This window comes from Ochotona curzoniae, unplaced genomic scaffold, assembly GCF_017591425.1.
Source record: "Ochotona curzoniae isolate NIBS_2020 unplaced genomic scaffold, NIBS_Ocur_1.0 contig_4692, whole genome shotgun sequence".
NCBI classification, from domain to species: Eukaryota; Metazoa; Chordata; class Mammalia; order Lagomorpha; family Ochotonidae; genus Ochotona; species Ochotona curzoniae.
In genome coordinates this window covers 2,004,814-2,023,829 of record NW_024466361.1, presented here as the reverse complement: position 1 = coordinate 2,023,829, position 19,016 = coordinate 2,004,814, and the positions used below count along the sequence as shown (strand labels likewise).

At 45.5% G+C, this 19,016-nt stretch overlaps 1 protein-coding gene and 1 long non-coding RNA gene across 3 annotated transcripts in view; one reads left to right on the top strand and one right to left on the bottom strand.

Annotated features, from left to right (window-relative positions):
- Nucleotides 1-19,016, bottom strand: part of EXOC4 (exocyst complex component 4) — an 817,909-nt gene that overhangs the window by 298,199 nt on the left and 500,694 nt on the right. The gene's annotated exons all lie outside the window — the stretch shown is intronic.
- LOC121161195 lies at nucleotides 1,255-13,014 on the top strand. Its single transcript, XR_005884660.1, has 4 exons — nucleotides 1,255-1,508; nucleotides 5,355-6,724; nucleotides 12,127-12,255; nucleotides 12,824-13,014. It is a non-coding gene; the product is annotated as an uncharacterized LOC121161195 (long non-coding RNA).

The window sequence follows — 19,016 nt, the reverse complement described above, 5'->3', positions numbered from 1 at the left end:
TGCCCATATGGGATTCTGGCACGTTCAAGGTGAGGACTTTAGCCGCTAGGCCACGCCGCCAGGTTTAAAGGCCTTGGGCCATCCTCTACCGCTTTCCCAGGCCACAAACAGAGCTGGAAAGGAAGTGGAGCAGCTGGGACATGAACCAGCACCCATATGGGATCCTGGTGGATGCAAGGTGAGGATTTAACTACTGCACCGTGCCTAGGAAGGACCCATGCTTAAAAATGTTCTGTTCACTCCCTCATTGCCCAATTTTCTTGTCTGTCTGGGGAATGAACCAGCAAATGGAAGATCTTTTCTCTCCTTCTCTTCCAATAAAAATAAATACATCTTTTATTTTTGTTTTAATGGGTCCTTTCATACAAAAAGACTGACACCAAGACTGCTCACTGGTGGCACTCTCCCTAGGTCCATATAGAAAAGCTTCTTAAGGGATAAAAAATACGTACAACATTTGCATTCTTGTCTTAGAAAGAACAAGAATCTTGATTCAAAGAAAACAACCTAGCAAAAAGGGCAAGGTTAGGCGGCAAAGGTCTAATGCCTCGATTTAAATGCTAATGCTAACCTATAGCTCTAGACCACACAAAGATTACAGTTTTTTTAAAGACCATAAAGTGAATTTAAACTGGAACCTTAATTTCTTGAAAAAAAGATGGTTTCTGAAGAGGCAGGAAAGGGAGAGAGGGAGGCCACTTTGAGCAGAGGAAGAGGCCAGTGACAAGTACGGGGTCCAGGGCAGCGCCAGTGCCACCTCTGCTCTGCCCCAGAGCCACCGCTGCAAAAGGGCAATCATGGAACTACTAACACTAGGCTGTGTCCTAGGATTTGGGGAGCATCCTGTATTCACGTTCCACTTCAGTAAAAACACATCGCCCCCTTCTGCCCTTCTCCACTCCATCCTGCAACATTCAGTCCCAAGCTCAAAACAGAAATAAAGCAGGTAACAGGTATTGGGGTGAGAACCTGGATGAATAGTTTTAATTCTCTTTCACATCCTAACAATGAGAGAAATAACAGTATTGTGAACCTTGGAAATGTTAAAGAAGCCAGTCTCCAGAGAGCACATATTGCATGATTGCATTTATATGATAACATCCACAAGAGGCAAATCCAGACACAGCAAGGAGATCAGTGGTTGCCAGGGTGGAATTTGAGGGAAAATGCACACAGGGTTGCTTTTGGGGGTGATGGAAATGTGCTAAAATTAGCTGGTGGTGATGGCTGCATTTCTGTGACTATACTAAAACCCAATGAATCGCACACTTTAAAAGGGTTACTGTTTATGCTATGTAATTATATTTCAATAAAGCTGTTATAAAATGCAAATTTTATGGCCTAGAACACTGACTCCTTAACTATACAGAAGACATTTGTCAGCAGCCACTGCCACTATGAAGACGGAGCCTGCTAAGCAGAACACTCTGCAGTTCAACGGTCTGCCGCAACAGCTGCAGAAAGCTCTGGAAGATCTCCAAGAAGATGATTCCACCTGCTCAGTTTCAGTAAGTGCTCCTGAATCACACACAGTCATTTCTAAGAGCCCCAGACTTCAGAAGGGTAAGTGACTGCACTCCCCCAAGCATCTTTGCGTCAAATGTCTCTGAATTCTCTGTAATAGTATCCTCAAAGTTGTGACAACTAGTAATGAGTAATTATTACTAGAAAAATAGGCCAGAATTGGGAAAAATCCTGTTTGTATGATTATAGGGGAACTGGAATATAATTGAGCCAAAGATTCGTTATATTAATGTTCACTATTAAGGATAATGAAAAGAAAGTTACATTTAATATTTGACACATGCCAGGTGCTTTACAAGTAAGTGCACCTGACGTTTACTTGCAACCTGAGACTCACAAGGACGAACTAACCATCTAAGGGTCATCTGGTTGAGGAAGGCGAAGGCCAGTATTGTGTGGCTTTAGTTTTAGGACTGAGTTCCGATGACCTAAGAGTATGTGATATTCTTCATAACTTTGCCCAGCTCATTCCAGGAAGAATGCTGACTTAGGACACTAAAAGCTAGTGTGCGCTCAGAATCGAGCTCAGGGAGACACTTAGACTGTAGGAGACCCAATGGGATTCAATCTATGATGTTACTATAGAAACCGCAGAGTGCTCTGCAGCTACAGGCGTGGGGTAGGAACATCCATCAGGGGTATTTAGAAATTAAGTATAGCTTCCTGCTCAATGTATGACTTTTGTGCTAACTTGTAAAACTGATTGATGACACAGATGCCTTGCCACTGTGTGCCCTCTGACCTTAGCCAACCTTCAAATCTACTCCTGGCCATGAAGTCTGCATTGTTGAACTGAGGCTGTATCTGCGATCTCCCAGAAGCAGGTTCTAATGCAAATGTATGCTTATTTCTGGTAGGAAAAGTAGAAGTTACTCAAAAACATCCTGGCTTCTCACAAACACTGCAGAATAGAGGGGAAGACAGAGCAGAATGGACCGCCTCCACTTCCTCCCCACGTGCTGTTTCCAGAGGGAGTCTAACTTTCAGGACCCTCAGAGGTTCACTGATCCCCAATCCCCAGGTGCTTTGCCTGCATTCCTGTGAGGACCAGAGAGCAGGACGTGACCTGCTGACCACCCTCCCATGGCTTGGATGAAAGGACTTCTCCCTGACCTGCTCAGCAGTAGAGAAAGGGGAATGGGTGCAATGGATTCAGGGCTCACTGTGGCTTTTAGGTGTCACCTATCCTAATCATTGCCTTTTCCAGATGCGGAACCCGAGATCCAACAGGACTGTGTGGCACGATCCTAGTGATTGGTCAGCCCCAGATAGATGCAGTGAGGATCCCACCTTGCTTAGCCCCTCCATGCCCTCTTTTCCACTAGAGCCTCCTTCAGTGGCAGGGTGCAGATCCCTGAGGTTACCCATGAGTCAGAAGTAGGGTCAGGGGTCACTCTGTTGGCCTTGCCTTCAACTTGCTGACCTCTTTACTGGACACTCTCCTCACTCTTGTCGCTCCTCCATCACTCTGCCTTTCAACAAAAATTAGAAGACAGCAACCATCCAGCATGACTGCAGCTAGTCCTTTTTTACAGAGATCACTCTAACCAGTGGTCTCTGCTTCCTGTCCCTACAAATCATTGTCAAGAAATACTTTAAATTCAGAGCCAGCAGAGACGACCTACTGCTGCTCCCAAACCCCTCCATACCTGCAGAGTGTTCAGCAGATGCTTTCCTGTTTACAAGGAAGGCATGTCAGAATCTAACCTGATGCTGTGAGCTACTATAGCATCTGTATGGGCCAGGAAGGAGCAGCAAGGGTCAGAGATCCATGAACATCCCAGCCTGGGATGAGGGACGTCCTTCCCATCCCAGACATGTACTAAGAATCTGTCCTTGGGAAACATGTCTAATGTTTTGTAAGAGAAACATTTCAAAGGTGGAGAAACAAACATGGTTTTTGACTCAAATGTTTCTATGAATGCTTCTCAGGCCAGGAGGTGTAAATGTTTCTAGGATATCTGGGCAAAAGCAATGCAGTGATCCATCTCACTAACAGTTGCTTGGGGCAAAACATGCCAACTGAGAGCAGCCAGGATGCCATTCAGAACATGCCTGCCTGTCCTCTGCTTTCCACGTGGGAGCACAGAAACCCCACAGCATCTCCCAGTGCATCTATGCTGGACCTTGCCCCATCCCTCGCTGACCAAACAATCCTGTTGTGTCTCGGGTTCTGAATCTGGAAAAGCCAATGGATTAGACTAGGATAGGTGACATCTGAAAACCAAATTGAACTAAATTGAACCATGAGTCCAGAAATAGGAGTGGAGAAAGGGCACGCCACATAATTAGTAGTATTTCCAATTCCCAGAAAATGCAGTGTAGGGTGAGTGAGATTAGGCCCCAGGACACACGGCTCATCAGTGGCAGGGTTTTGATGTCAAGGTACAGTTCTTGAGTCCAGAGCCAGTAACCTTCCTCTTCTACCACAGAGGTTCATGACGATGTATCTGGTTCCCTGGCTTCTCTGGGCACTTGTCACTAAAAGACAGAGTGCCTGTTCAGAGGTGGCCTGTGTTTGTCCTGTCACTGTTTTTCCAGTATGACTGTCAGTTTGCACCCTGCAACCCAAAATGCCTTTGATAAGAGCCCTGAGTACAAGGGGAAATGCAGCTGATGCAGCTTGATTTTAACAGACTGGATGGAATGTAACAGAAGATTCATTGTAACGGAAAGCTTTCTTGTGGTTTGTAATGAAGACACAAAGCACAGAGTTGAAATCAGTCTTTTATGCTAATCTGCATGATATTCAATAGCAGAGACAGAAAGAATTAGAAATGATTTCTACAATGTGATTTATTCAAAATCCCATGCCTCCGTGTGGGCGCCTCGGTCCCACCTGGGGACACTCTTGGGTGAGCATTTCTTCTCTTCTCCTCTTCCTACTGTGCTTATAGGCCAGCTGACGCTCCTGAACGTGCTGCCTGTGAGGACTGACAGTCTTCTGAAAAACCACCAGCACACGTCGTGTGATCTCAATCCGAATCCACCTGTGCACACACATCCTGATACATACACTGACACAGCTCAGGGAAGAAGAGGAAACTGCATATTTTAAAGGCTTTCAATATAGATTGTAACTGTTGTTGGGCTACAAAAAGTTAGAGTAATTAAAAGGCTGTTCAAAGAACAGAATAAGTCCGTTAAATCTAGTTAAATAATTTTTCAGAAACACTACACGAAACACTTCTTGCTGTTTCGTTCTCTCACAATGAACTGAAGGAAGAATATCTCATTTTCCAAATGGAACTTTATGGAGTTTTCAATAAGCACCCTCAGCACTTATCTAAATCTTTAATTAGTTCTATAATATACTGATGATATCAAGCCTAATTAAATTTATACAGATAAGGTGCAATGAAATTCTAGCCAAGTGAGCTGGAAAGCACATATTAAATAGTAAATTTAATGGTTTAAACTGATAACTACAATTTTATATCAAAAATTAAATTCAATTTACATGTTGTATTCAAATTGATTTTGAGTGTGCAAATTATTGGAAAAATCTTATATATCAATAAAATTGTTAATCCAGTCTGTTTAAATATCAGTTATTAATGTCTGCATTTGCAAATATGCTACACACATTTGCATTTTTACTGCACAGAGTAAAAAACTATCTAAACCCAATGCCATTTTATTAAGAATACTGAGTAATTTTTCTTTTGGCTTCATGCATAAATTAAGGAGCCAAGAAATGACTGTTGGGTCTGAAGAAGAGTCAGCAATTCAATATACAGCAAGGCAAAGATGACATTTTTGATGACTAAAGCAGTTCACGCTACCCTCTGGGAACAGCAGTTACAATGGTAAAATTCTTACTTACTTAGGATCAACTGAGATGGAACCATCCATTAACATCTGATGTCATAATCAGAAGGAGAGGTGGATGGATGCAAACAGTGGCCTGAGGAGGGAAAGGAAGTGCGTAGCTACGCTTTATCAGAAGATAAAGGTACTTACCAGTTAATCCCATTTCACAGGTTAGCCAAGAATAGTATGTGAAGGTACATGAAATAACTACCTGATCAAAGAGAAGACCTGCACCGTGTAAGCTGATCAATAACATTGTTCTTGGTTTCCTCAGGGGAGTGCTGCACTTTACCGGCATCAGCCTTAAACATGCATATGTCCTCTTTTTTGACATCCACAGATGTGAAGAATATTACATATTGTTAATTGAGTTTCAATGACCTCATAATTAGCTGCACATTAGTAGAATTTTGTGCAGTAATTACTCTGCCATTATCATTATCTGCTTTCCTCAAGACATATTGTTATTACTCTTGGATTCTATTGGCTGGAAAACTATCTTAAAATTACCAAATATGTATTAAATTTCTATTTTATAGCATATGCTTACATTGGGGATATGAATAATATGCTAATGACTTTAGAGAACAGACACATGAAGATCTGAGTGATAACATTCCAGAAAAGAAGTGGAAGTGCAATGTGGTGGAAGGGTGAGCAATTAAGAAGTAAGTATACAGAAGAGAAGAACCCTACAAAGAAAGGCATTGAGGTTGGACCAAAGCATCAGTGGGGGCAGAAGGTCTAGAAAAAATGAGAGACGCTAACAAGGATCATTCTTGGGCAAAATTGAATCAAGCCTGAAGAGACGGAGTTGGATAGAATATTTGTGAAAAAGCCACTCTATGGATTAAGCAAAAAATGAAGAGAAGTGATAATCTAGGATGGGTAATGTGACCTATCACGGTGGGAGCGGGATCAGCCGGCGGGAGCACTGCTTTGCTGCGGGTGGGTGTGGTGGTGAGCATGAGAATGGTTCAACAGAGAACCATTTAGAGGTGCACAGAGGATCATGGTGCTAGGGAAAACATTTTTATTCTAAAATGCCTCATATGTTCTGGAAATAACAAGGCTTAAATCTTGTTACATGTTCACTGGATCTCCATGAAACAGGTCTTGGGCTGTTTGCTAAAATCCTGAATGTGCCATGTGAGTTCAGCAACACCATGTGAGTTCGGCCTGGTGTGCTGCCTCTCAGCGGAATGAATTCAGACAGTCTCCATCTGCCAGAGAGGCCAACCCTCACACAATATACTGCAACTCCTTGGGCGTGCTGCTCTGGCCTGCCTCGGAAAATGCGTTGTCCATCCCACCACATGGGCCACACAGACCAAGGACGCCTCTTGCTGGACTCCTTTCTGGCCTTTTAAAGACAAGTGGCAGGAGGGTGAGTTAGCTGTTTTATTTCCTTGCTATACATTACCCTGGTCATTTTCAAAAGAATTTTCTAAGCTCAGACTCAGAACCTGTATTGCTAAGTAGTAAGGTGTCCAGAATTATCATATAGTTTCATGTGGTAATCCAATTATAAAATCATGTGCTTTTCTCAAGAACTTCTGGGGCATCACTAGGGAATGAAGGCTTAGAAAAAGTCACAGGAAGTTTCTGTATGATTTGGTGTGGCAATTCTGTGCAAGAAATGGTTAGAACCTGGGGCAGCTGCTTTAAGGGCATTCAGAGTGGGAACTAACCAGAGACGCTTCTGTTCTGTATGCAGAAGGCCCCCGAGGGGAAGGGCGACTCCCCGCATCCCCATTGTGGCCAGGTGCTCCTGGCACAGTTGGAAAGCCTCAGGCCTGACAGCACACGGCTATTGATGTTGTCAGAATCAATGGCAGGGATACACTGGGACTTCTTTGAGCCTCTCTGTGTAGAAAAATGCTAGAGAAATTCAATTATTATTGAATTATAATTCTATAACATATTTTACCCATCAGCTCCTGCTTTTTTGATCATCTGATTTTTTTATATATATATAATTCAAAGTGTTTCAGTGAAGAAATAGAGTTGCCCTGGTCTCCTTCTGGGAGGAAACTGGCACTGAAATCCTATTCAATGCAGCTCTGCAGGCTGCAGCTCAGGGCAGCTCGGGAGCAGCCTCTAGGCTTTGATGGAGAAAGCCTGGTCTTCTCCCTTTGGTCTTTATCCTTGTGTTTCTCATCTCTCCACTTGTTACTGTGTTCATGTTGCAGCTGAGAATCAAATTGTGCTGCCTGTAGCCTCATTTGCCTCACTTTTCAACAGGGTTGAGGGACCACTGAAAGTATACGAATGGGAGCCCAGCAGCTGGAGGTCCTCCACAGGTTACAGTGGAAAGTGGATGACCACTGCTTTCTGCCCTACATGTGTAGCAGGCACTTCCATGTGTGGTTGCATCCCAGTGCACGCAGCCATCCTGAAGTGTAAAGGGGTGCCCATTCTATGGCTACGCTGGCTAACCTGGGAAGGGGTGAGAGGCCGTGGCAACTACAAGCAGGGCTAGAACCATGATGCAGATGTCGCTCTGTACACTGAGCCAGATGGCAAAGCAAGGCATGTTGAAAAGAGGCAGAGGATCCCTGTGGTCTCTATAGAGACTAAGATCTAGAGATGATGGAATGAAATGGGGCTTTTTAAAGAGATATATGAACTATAGAATGTGGTTTAACCAAAGGAAAAAAATGCACTTAGCAGCTTTGAAGTTCCTGATTTGACACTCAACCCACCCCCTCCAAAAAAAGGAAACTCTATTTTTAGACTTCAAGGGAGGGTCACTGAACAAGGCAAGCAGTCTTTGTGGTCATGTTTCTTAGGAATGCAACTGAGCTGAGCACAGGGACAGCACAGATAATCTGCTTTAATAGGTGTGTTGGCATGCACACTCACCAACTAAGATGAGACAGACCTGCAGCTGCCCTGTGTTTGATTCATACTGGTCCCAAGTGCTACCTCCAGTGGCCTTCTACCAAGTTAGGGCTTTGCATGTCTGCCACCTGGGACTGCGTGCCTCAAGAGAAGGAGTATGACAAAATCTTGGTGAATAGGGTTGGGGAGGAAGTTGGCTGAGGGACATCAGAAGACACCTTGCTGCCAAGAGGGACACATTCCCTCCATGGGAAGCTGTTGTGACACTTGGATATCTGACAGCTGGCTTTGGCTAGCAGCATTGGTTATGGGGAGGAAGCCAGCACACTCCAGGCAGGAAGGGCAGACAGTAGCCCAGACACCACTGTCTGCAACACCTCGGAATTGAACAGAAAATGAGAAAAGATATATTTTAAAAACTCAGTGTTCAAGTCATTCAGTTTTGGGTTTTGTTACATGTGGCCAAAACATCCCAATAGCTCAGCTTCCTAAGATCAGTCACCTGTCAAACTGCCTCTCAGGGATCTCACTGTTCTGTTTTGTAACTTCAGCATGAGATTGCTGGTCCTTGTGTTACAGTTGGCCTAAGCCAGTCCTTGTTCAAATATGGCCTAGCAACTCCACTGCTACGGTGACTGGCAGCCACCCAGGTGAGTGTGGAAACAAGCTGTCATCTCACCTAGGAGCGCGCCTAGTAACCCTGAGTTGGATCCCAAGCTGAAGGTTGCTGAAATAAGTCCAATTAGATAAGCCAACTAAGTAACCTGGGCATGTCACTCCTGTCTCCTCTGGTCAGTTCACCACTTGGAAGTGTGAGTGTCCCAAACCAGGGTTAGAACCTTTTCTTATTTAACTGGTCTCAGGTCTTTTTCAATGTTGTGATTGAATCCAGCTGCCTACACCAGTACTTTTCCTACAACTAACCTGCCTGGCTGACTTTAGGGCAGCCTCTGTTTAAGCCCGTTCCATTCCTCTCACCTTCTGCTTCCCCAAGCCCTCTCGGTGTGCCCATCTTCTGCTTCCTCTGAGCACGTTTTCACTTTTGCTGTGTTAACACAAACATTTACCTACTATCCTGCAAACACAATTGACTCATTCATGAAGTTTGCATTGTATGTGAACCATGAATTTTTTATAGCTGTTTTTCCTTGAAATTTCTCAGTGACTTCTGCTTTTCTTGGATTATTTAAATGGGTTGTACCTTAAATTTCTGTTTTTCCAACCTCTCAATCACACAAGCTGTTTCCTTTAGGCATCTCCTCCCAGTTAATCATGGCACACTTATTATTTGTAACTGTTGCTAATGGAACATGGCTAGGGCTCCTCCTGCACAGTCTAGACTGAGGGTGTTCCACTGGCTTACCCACAGCAGCCAACAATGTTTCCCACCTTCAAGGCTTATGTTGACATCTTTTGTTCACTAGCAATCCTTTCATTTTGTCTGGGATTTAGATTTCTTTCATTTTCTTCTATTTTTATTGGAAAGACAGATCTACAGAGAAGAGAGGAGAGACAGAGGAAGATCTTCTGTGTGCTGATTCACTCCCTAAGTGGCTGCAACAGCCAGCTCTGTGCCGATCCAAAGCCAGGAGCCTCTTCCAGGTCTCCCACACGGGTGCAGGGTCCCAAGGCTTTGGGCCGTCCTCCACTGCTTTCCCAGGCCACAAGCAGGGAGCTAGATGTGAAGTGGGGTGGCCAGGATGAGAACTGGTGCTCATATGGGATCCCAGTGTATGCATGGTGAGGACCTTAGATACTAGGCCACCACACTGGGACCCTTTTTTTTTTTTTTTGTTAGTAGGTACAGTAAGGGGTTTGCTCTCTGATACCCAACTTATTAATTAAATCTCATAAGCTTCATTCAAAATACCAGTGGTGACCAGGGCTGCTGTTCTGGCACAGTGCATTGGGCTACTGCCTGCAACATTGACATTCAATACGAACCCTCATTTGAGTCTTGGCTGTTCTCCATCCAATCCAGCATCCTGCTAGTGCACCTGGCAAAGCAGTGTTTGGGCTTTTGCTGCCTGTGGGAGGCTCAGGTGGGGCTCCTGGCTTCAGCCACTTGGAAAGTGAAGCCAGCAGATGGAAAATCCCTTTCCCTGTGTGTCTGCCTTTCAAATGAATAAATCTTCGAAAACAATCAGTGATGATGCAGGGTGTTGTAAAGCAACGTTCAGTGTGTGCTGTTCACCTCCACCCAGTGCTCGGGGAGGAGCAGCGTGCTGCTTAAACTCAGTACCTAAACCAGTACACGGCAGAGGATGCTGCTGGAGCGGTTACCGTGCAGGACAGGCCAGCCTGCTCGTTGCTCCTATCGCCAGAAGCCAGGAAAGAAGAGACGCGGGGGGCTGTGCTTTGCTGACCTGTGCACACAGGACTGCCCGGTTACCAGGGCCACTTGTACAGAGGCCCAGCTGCTCCCACATGCAGCAAGGTGCCTGCCAGCAAGATCTTCAACTCAGGGCTGGGCCATTCCAGTAGGCGCCATGGTTATGAGGGCTACCATAAGCAGTGGCAGTGGAGGGTGCCAGATGTGTCAGTTGGCAAGGTGAGTTGTGCCTGTGCCTGAACATAGTGTGGACGAGTGCCAATCGGTGCAACGAGCTGCAGGAAGAACGCTGTGTGGCTATGTTCCAGTGAGTGCCAGGAGCAGCAGAGGACAGCGGTGGGGGACAGCTGTCATGTGCTGGTGATGGCAGCAGTGACAGACGAGGCACCGGCTGTAGGAGCCAGAGCTCTTACACAACAACACTAGTGAACGCTACTCTGAGTTAAATGCTGATTTCTGGGTCATCTTGTGATTAAGAATAGGCTTTAGTCCATGTAGAGATGCCCATGCAGAGGCTCCGGAGGGCACCCAGGTCAGGGCCTGATAGGCTTTTGTCATGGGCTGGCTGGCACTGAGTCTCAGTCTCACCTTCACAGGGCTCATTTGTGAATTTCTGGAAGGGCTGTACTCTCCGTTGTCATTAGGTGGCAATGAAGAGTCATAATTTCTCAAACCTAGTTGTACAATCCTAGTTGTCTTACTGAAACAAGCACAAAGAAAAGATTCAGCAGCAAATGAAATTTACCAAATTTGTTTTCACAGTTAATCTATTCCTAACTTGAATGGATTAGTTTATACTAGAGTCTTAAGCATTTTTAAAAATATAATTATTTGGAAGTCAGTTACTGAGACAGACCTTCCATCCACTGGTTCATTCCTCACAATGCCCAGGGGATCAGGGCTGGCCAGGCTGACAGCCAGAAGCTGGGAGCTTCTCCTGATCTTCCCACATGTGTGCAGGGGCCCAAGCCTGGGGCCATCATCTGATACTTTCCCAGGCATGCAAGCAGGGACCTGGGTCAGAAGTGGATCAGTCAGCACTGGAGCTGGTGCCCAAATGGTTGTTGGCTCTGCAGGCAGCAGTTTCTCCTTGTGTGCCACAACTCCCTCTAGTGGAGTCATTTGCATTCCAGTTCCCTTCTCTAGATGCAGGCATCCTAACCGTGGAATTACCATTTCTGCAGCACATATCTGTGGTCTAGCTCCTCCTCCTACAGCTAGATAGGGGTTTGTGGAACTTTGGAAAGCAATACCATCTCTATTCTTGTAAGAGTAATCTACTTTGCACCTGGCAGATCCTTAGTGCTAAGTAGTCTCACAGGCAGCTTACTAATAACACCAAAATGGCTAGGCCTGCTAATGACATCACTGCCTCCCCTCCAGGGGCAGTGCTACAAACTGTGTCGGTCCTTCTTCAACAGAAGGGTTTCCCTTTTGGGAAGATACATCAAGTACCTTTTTGGATAATGAAGTCATTAATTGATGTAGGATTTGGATTACCTATTAGCCAAATAGCTCAGTGCCTGCTTCCTTTATCACACTAACAGAAAACCACGGGGAAGCCTCCTGGGGTCATGAAGTCCACTTCCTTCTGACCCCTTCTCATGTTTCAGAAGGACCACTGAAGATCAGAGGGCCCTCTCATACCCTTTCACCCACTGGGCTTGCTGCTACGGCTGTGAATGCTCCTGAAAGTTGCTCGGCAGGCGTAGATTTCCGATTGGAATCCTCCCCGGGAGAAAGTGAGGATTTGGAACTTCGGTGTGAGTGTCCCCACAGCTCACACCTCTGCTCTCCCCAGAGTACAGACTCCTGTCCCTCCCCAGCACAGGAGGAGCTCTTCCTCCCTGGGGATCTGAGCTCTACGGGTCTGCACAGCTCCCGAGAAATCTCCGTTAGAGGCAGAAGCCTATTCGGTTAGCAGTGGCCAAGATAAGGGACAGCTGTGACCTTCCACGCTTGCTCAGGGTGCTGTGCCAGTTGCAGCCACGAGGAGGCTGGCCGTCGTCACGCTGGAATGACCCAAGGGCCCCAGGCTTATCTAGCTCACAGCTGACTTCAGATGAGTTAGTTGCAGGAGGAAGGTTCCTAACCACAGCTCATTCTCACATAATCACAGCTTGCTTATGTTGTGACTTACAGTTAAACAGAATTTAGATACCAATTAATTGTGTTAGACTTTTTGCTTTAATTTCCTGATGAAAAAGATTTAAAATGATGTGGGCTGAACAAGTATTTATAGCTAAGAGAAAATACTGCAGTATCAATATGAAAAGCTAATAAACTATTCATCTTTCCACCCTGACTTAGTAACAAGGACATGAGCGTGTGCTGGCTGGTGAGCAGAAGTCAGGATCACCATCACAGGGGACTTTGTAAAGCCATGACCTCAGCAATATTGGAACAGTACTTGGTAAGTCTGGCATTATGGTTAGTGAGATTAATATGAAACTGTTGTCCATTCTTTCGTTCCTATTTCAAAGGCAGAGTAGGAGGGAGAGTGTGGGAGAGTGAGAGGGGGTAAGAAAAGGAGGGAGAGAGGAAGTGAGGTGGTGAGGCAGTGCAACAGCTAATGGAGACATCTTCCATTTTGGGTTTATTCTCCCCTCGCCCTGCCCCCAATGCCCACAACAGCCAGGGCTATGCCAGGCCAAAGCCAGGATGCAGAAACTGCATCTGGGCCTCCCATACAGGGCACATGAAGCGTCACCTCTGCCCTGCAGGCATGCATTAGCAGGAAGCTGCATTTAACCCAGGGATTCTGAAGTCCCTGCTGCTCCTCTTTCAATCCAGCTTCCTGCTCATGCTCCCACAAAGGTCTGAGTCGTAGCTGCTGTATTCCCAATCCAACCCTCACTTAGGTGCCTGGGACAGCAGCTCACGTGAGAGAACCAGATGGAGTGGCTCCAGGATCTAGTATGTCTTAGCTCTAGTTGTTATCAAGATCTGAGGAGTGAACCCAAAGAGGCAAGAGCTCTTTGTCTCCTCTCCCACCCTCCCTTTAAAGTAGGAGAAAAATAAACATTAAGGGCGGGTGTTATGGCAGAACTAGTTAAGCTACTTTCTGTCATGCCAGAACCAGTTTGAGTCCTGGCTGTTGCACTCCCAATCCAGCTCTTTGTAAAGCAATGGAAGCTGTTCCAGCTTCTCAGGCCCTGCCACTCTTGGGGGAAGCTTGGAAGCAGCCCAGGCTCCTGGTTCTAGCCTGGCCCAGGCCAGGCCATGTGGCCATTTGGAGAGTGAACTAGTGGATAGGGGACCTCTCTCGCTTTCTCTGCAACTCTGCTTTCAAATAAATCAATCTTAAAAATTGTAAAAAGGAAACTAAGAATTTTTAAATTGTTTCTAAAGGGTCAGAAAACTGTTCCTTCAGCATTTTCTCATTCCACACATCCTAAAGTGTTCCAACAGCACTTCACATTCTTTCCATGAAAATGTCTTTCATTAGTAATTGTTTTTAAAATGTCTATCTTCTTTGACACATTAGAAACACAGTATTTTGTTGTCCACACCACCACTCATTTATTACTTAAACTTTGTCCGTTCAGCAAACTGTTGCAAGAACAGTGCCTAACTCGTCCTTAGACATACACATGGGGAAGGCAGCGTGACACACACAGGAGAGAGCGAGCTTTCACTTACTGGCTTGCTTCACAAACGCCTGCACTGGGCCCAGGCCAAAGCCAGAAGTGTGGAACTCCATCTGGTTCGCCCACATGAGCAGCAGGGGCCCCTCTTCTGCTGCTTTCCCAAGCATGTAAGCAGGGGGTTGGGTTGGAAATATAGCAGTTGGGACTCACACTTAGCTCATACAGGATGTTGGCACTGCTGGCAGCGGCCTACCTGCTGTGCCACAGGCCTGGCCCTGACTTTCCTCATCTTTATCCAGCATTCATTCCATTTCCTTTGGTAACTGCACCCTCCTTTTCCTTGGAGGTTGTGGCTCAGGTGTGGGCAGCTTACTTGGACTGTCCATGAAGAATGATCTAAATTGGCACAAAATGGACAGAAGTCAAGAGTCCCTTTGTGAGATCTCTCCCTCTTTTTTGCTCTGCTTTTAAAATCAACAATAATAAACAGCAAAAGGAATATTAAATACAATTCTTGAGCTTAGGCCTTAACAAAGGCCTGGTATCTTCTACTGCCATGCTTTTGGGAACCCTGACTCATCCAGTAAGTAGAAGGGAAAGCCACCTGGGGGAGGGGGCATTCCCAAGGCTCCAGGGAGTATGGGCGGGGTGCCTGGCCGTTCTGCCATCACAGCAGACTTCAGTCTTGCAGTTCTCCTCACCAAGTCAGCAGCTGTCAGAGGAGGCCCTGTTAGATGTTCAAGGCCCAGGTGCCCTCAGCCGGCAGGCCTGAAGGACTTTAAAGCAATCTGCTATAGTAACAGCACGTCATGGAATCAAGTGTTTCCCCAAATACGGAGTGGCCAACATTCAGGAACACAATCCAGCCAAATCTGTTTTGCCTTTAAAAACATGGAAATTCTTTAGCCGCTAGGCCATGCCACCGGGCCCCAAAGATAAAGTCCTGGCCTTGAACGCGCCGGGATCCCATTGGGCACCAGTTCTAATCCCAGCAGCTCCACTTCCCATCCAGCTCCCTGCTTGTGGCCTGGGAAAGCAGTGGAGGACGGCCCAAAGCTTTGGGACCCTGCACCCATATGGGAGACCCAGAAGTTGTTCCTGGATCCTGGCTTCAGATCAGCATAGCATCTGGGCTGTTGCGCTCACTTAGGGAGTGAATCATTGGATGAAAAATCTTCCTCTCTGTCTCTCCTCTCTGTATATCTGACTTTCCAATAAATAAATAAATCTTTAAAAAAATTCTTTATCAATAATCAAAAGACACAATGTGGGGAAGACTTTTGACAGCCATATGTAAGAAGACTGGATTTTACCATGTGTGTACCAGAGCTCTAAGCTGCAGAGAGGAATTACTGGAAAGAAAACAGGTGTCTTCTCAATGAGCCAGGAAGACCAGAGAACAAAGCATGGCAGCAGCTGGGACACAGGCCCAAGTCACTCCAGTACTCTCCAAAGACAGTCTCATGGAGATGCCACCACCGCCGCTGGGAACTCAACACCTGGTTTTGCTTGGCTGCCTGCAAACTGGATGTTGGCCGAAGTGCATCCACTGCTGCCACTGTCCCCATGGGTAACCAGAAGCTGTCACTGCTTCTGAGACTACCTCACCAGGCTGCACATCACCCCTGTAACAAGACTCATCTCTCCCTGGTCCAGCTCTGGCCCAGCCCAGGCTGACGGTCAGCAAGCCTGGACTTCGGTGTTTGTTTTGTTTTCCCTTTTGTGGAAGGTGGACTTTGCCATCTTCCAAGGAGGGAGAGTTCCCTAAATGCAGATCTAGAAACCAGATAGCTTAAAAAGATGACAAATGTCAACCATATGTCACTAGCTTTTCTTTTTAAAATGACCAGATATTTTGTTGATTAAACTATAAGTAATACCTCCTTGTACCTTTTTGAATATTTGGAACTAATATAGAAAACATACACTGCATTAGCTGCTTTGGGGCTACGTACAGATAATTTTTTCAGTCACTCTGTTACCACTCATGTAGGAGTTCCACTGACACTTTGGTGATGGAGGTTTGTGTTTGGTGGTGGCCCTGCTCTCACTGTCCAACCTGCCTTGCTGTGTGGCTCCATGGGGGCCCACAGTCCTTCAGGCTTCCACTGACCCATCGGAGATCCTGCTCATTCCCAACAGGGCTTGGCTGCTGTGCTAACATCTTTTGGACTTCCTTCTACTATGCAACATTTCCTTTTGGTTTCTCAAGGAGGATGAAAAACTATCGCCTGCCCCTTTAATTTCTTCTAGCTAGATCACCCCTCACACTGGTGACAACAGCCAATAACAATCAGAGTCACTGGGACTCTGACATCACCTGTCTACACTACGGAGCACAACGGCCAAACTAGACAGACCTGCTTTGAGTCATGAGTCTTACTCTTTACAAGCACATAGGCATTGAGTTACTTATAAGATGAATACGCTAATTCATTGCACATTAGGTGAGCATAATCATAAGTGAGATGGGTGTGAAATATATAACAGGAATGACTTGCAAAAACTATGTGCTCAATATCTAGTACTTATAATATTAACAACAGTAAAGTAGAATTATTTTAAGCAATTGTCTTGTATGATTGAAAAAATGCAAATAAAATCTCCATGATGCAGCAGGAAGAAAAGATGAGGCACAATGATTGATCAGTATTACGTGTCACTGAGATGGCAGACTGCCCTGTATAGTTAAGTACAGGGAAGGCTTCAATGACCCTAAGTGCACTGCTCTTCTCGGAGCATAGAAGCTTGTAGACACGGTTCTTGCAAAAGTGCAGAAGTCCTAGTTAGAATGATTTGCCAAATGGAAGAATGGCTGAGAGCCAATTATCATTCTTTTTATATTTGGCTCTAAATATAAATAATAATGTGAGAAAGAGTATAAGAAAAGAAAGAGAAAAGAAAAAATTCTTGAGAGGGACAGTTTGGTCCAGGAGATTCGGCAAATTTCAAAGTTAGTATTTACAGTAGATTCCTAATCAGGAATGGAGCAAAGCATATTAGAACAGGAGCATTCAATGGTCTGAACTGAAAAGCAGTGTGTCCTCATGTAGGCGTGAGCCAGCCTTTGTACACACACAGGCTGTGATGTGTGAGAAGTCCTGTGTATCACACTGCTTACTGCTGTACCCGCCTGGGTGAGGAAATTCCTTTCCCATTGTGCTGATACAGAGGCTAGTATTGTCTAAGCAAACCCGCTCACAGCCCAAGGAACGGAGCAACCCGAGGAAACAGTCATATGGGGGGGGGGGGGATATATTTTCTTCCATTTAAAAATGGGGAAAACCACCACGACAGGTTCTGTGGCCTGAGGGCCCATGTTTAGGGGTCACTGCTGCAGAAACAAACAGCCTACAGCCAACAGCTACAAAACTTAACTGGGACGGTCTGCTCCCTGGCGGACGTGGCTTCCCTTGTTTGACTGTTAGTTATGTGTCACTGTCATTTCAAAACTTGTGTTCCCAGAGAATGCTGAAACCAAGACATAAAAAAAAAAAGCCGAATTTCGGAGAACTGAAAAGTAAAAATTCTCCTATGCTATATAATTAATGTTAACAAAAGAGAGAGCCTGCTACCTAGATGGCACAGAAAGGCGCTGAAGCTTCAAATGGCTGATTTGCCACAGCAAGTAATTACTTTGTTTTTTACAAACATTTGAAACCTGTTATTACTCTCACAGCAGCACACACGAACAGAAAACTGTCACCTAAGGGAGAAACGGGGAACTCGGCTGTAATTAATTTCTGGTCGAATATATCACGAAGCCTTTAATGTTGTCAATAAAAGGCTCTATCCACTAAAAATCCCCACCTCTCCCTCTCTCCTCCATCCCCAGTACCTCAAAATGTTTAATCAGAGCGGCTTTGCGAAGCAGCCTGCCTGGGGGAGAGTGAGAGGCAGCCTTCCAGCCACTGCAAAGCTGCTCCTTCCCGGGCAGGACGTCAGAGCAGTCAGCTGAGTGCTGGCCTCTCCCTGCCCACATCTGTTTCTCATTTGACTTCATCTGCAACTGAGACTAGAAGGTGCACGATTCTTGGAGAAATGTGACCATGTAGATGTAAGGCAATGGAAATCATTACCGCAGCAACCAAGGCCTTGTCTTTAAAGGTTAAAACACAAAGATTAAGAGTGCCTCCCGGAAAAAGGGAGTGGCTGATCTGAATAAAACCTTTCCATCCCCAGCAAAGCCACAGCACGGCAAAGGAGATGCAGAATACGGCTGACGTGACATTTATGTTTTTTAGTAGGTGCGTGTTTATTTCTTGAATTACTCTTCAGAGCCTCCTAAGACCTTTTATAGGTCATCTAAAGCAGCAGTCAGCTCCCATCTCTGTTCTGAGTCTCCTGATGTGTGCAGAGTAAATGCTACAAATAGGAACTTGACTAGGAAAAGAAATGGGCCTTCCATTGCCCCTTCATTTACTCATTAACACAATCACACACCGATCATTCAGCAAATGTGGAAATCCCTGTCACATACTGCTTATGCCATAAATGTTTACAACACCTTTTCCCAATTAGACTGAGGATAATTTTGTTCCTTTAAAAGAAAATCAGACCATTTTCTTCTGGTTGGTTGCCCCTTTTGAGCTGAAAGTTCAAGCAGAGGGTGCTCCCCATCCTGTGTCTGGCACACGCCATGCAGTGCCAGGCACATCACCTGTGTCAGCACCTCCACTTGTTTGATGGAAGCAGAAACTTCCATCAGTATTGCTGAAGTGCCTTGCTCAGGTTTATACAAGCATCACAGTAGATACGTGAAGTGCTACGTACTTCACTGTAATAGTTCCAAGGACACAATGTGACTCTGCGTCAATTTCATAGGTCAACTACAAACAATGGCCACAACTTTGTGGGGTGGAGGAGGAGGAGTTTGTTGGTTTTTTTTATGCTTACTTTCTTATTTATTTGAA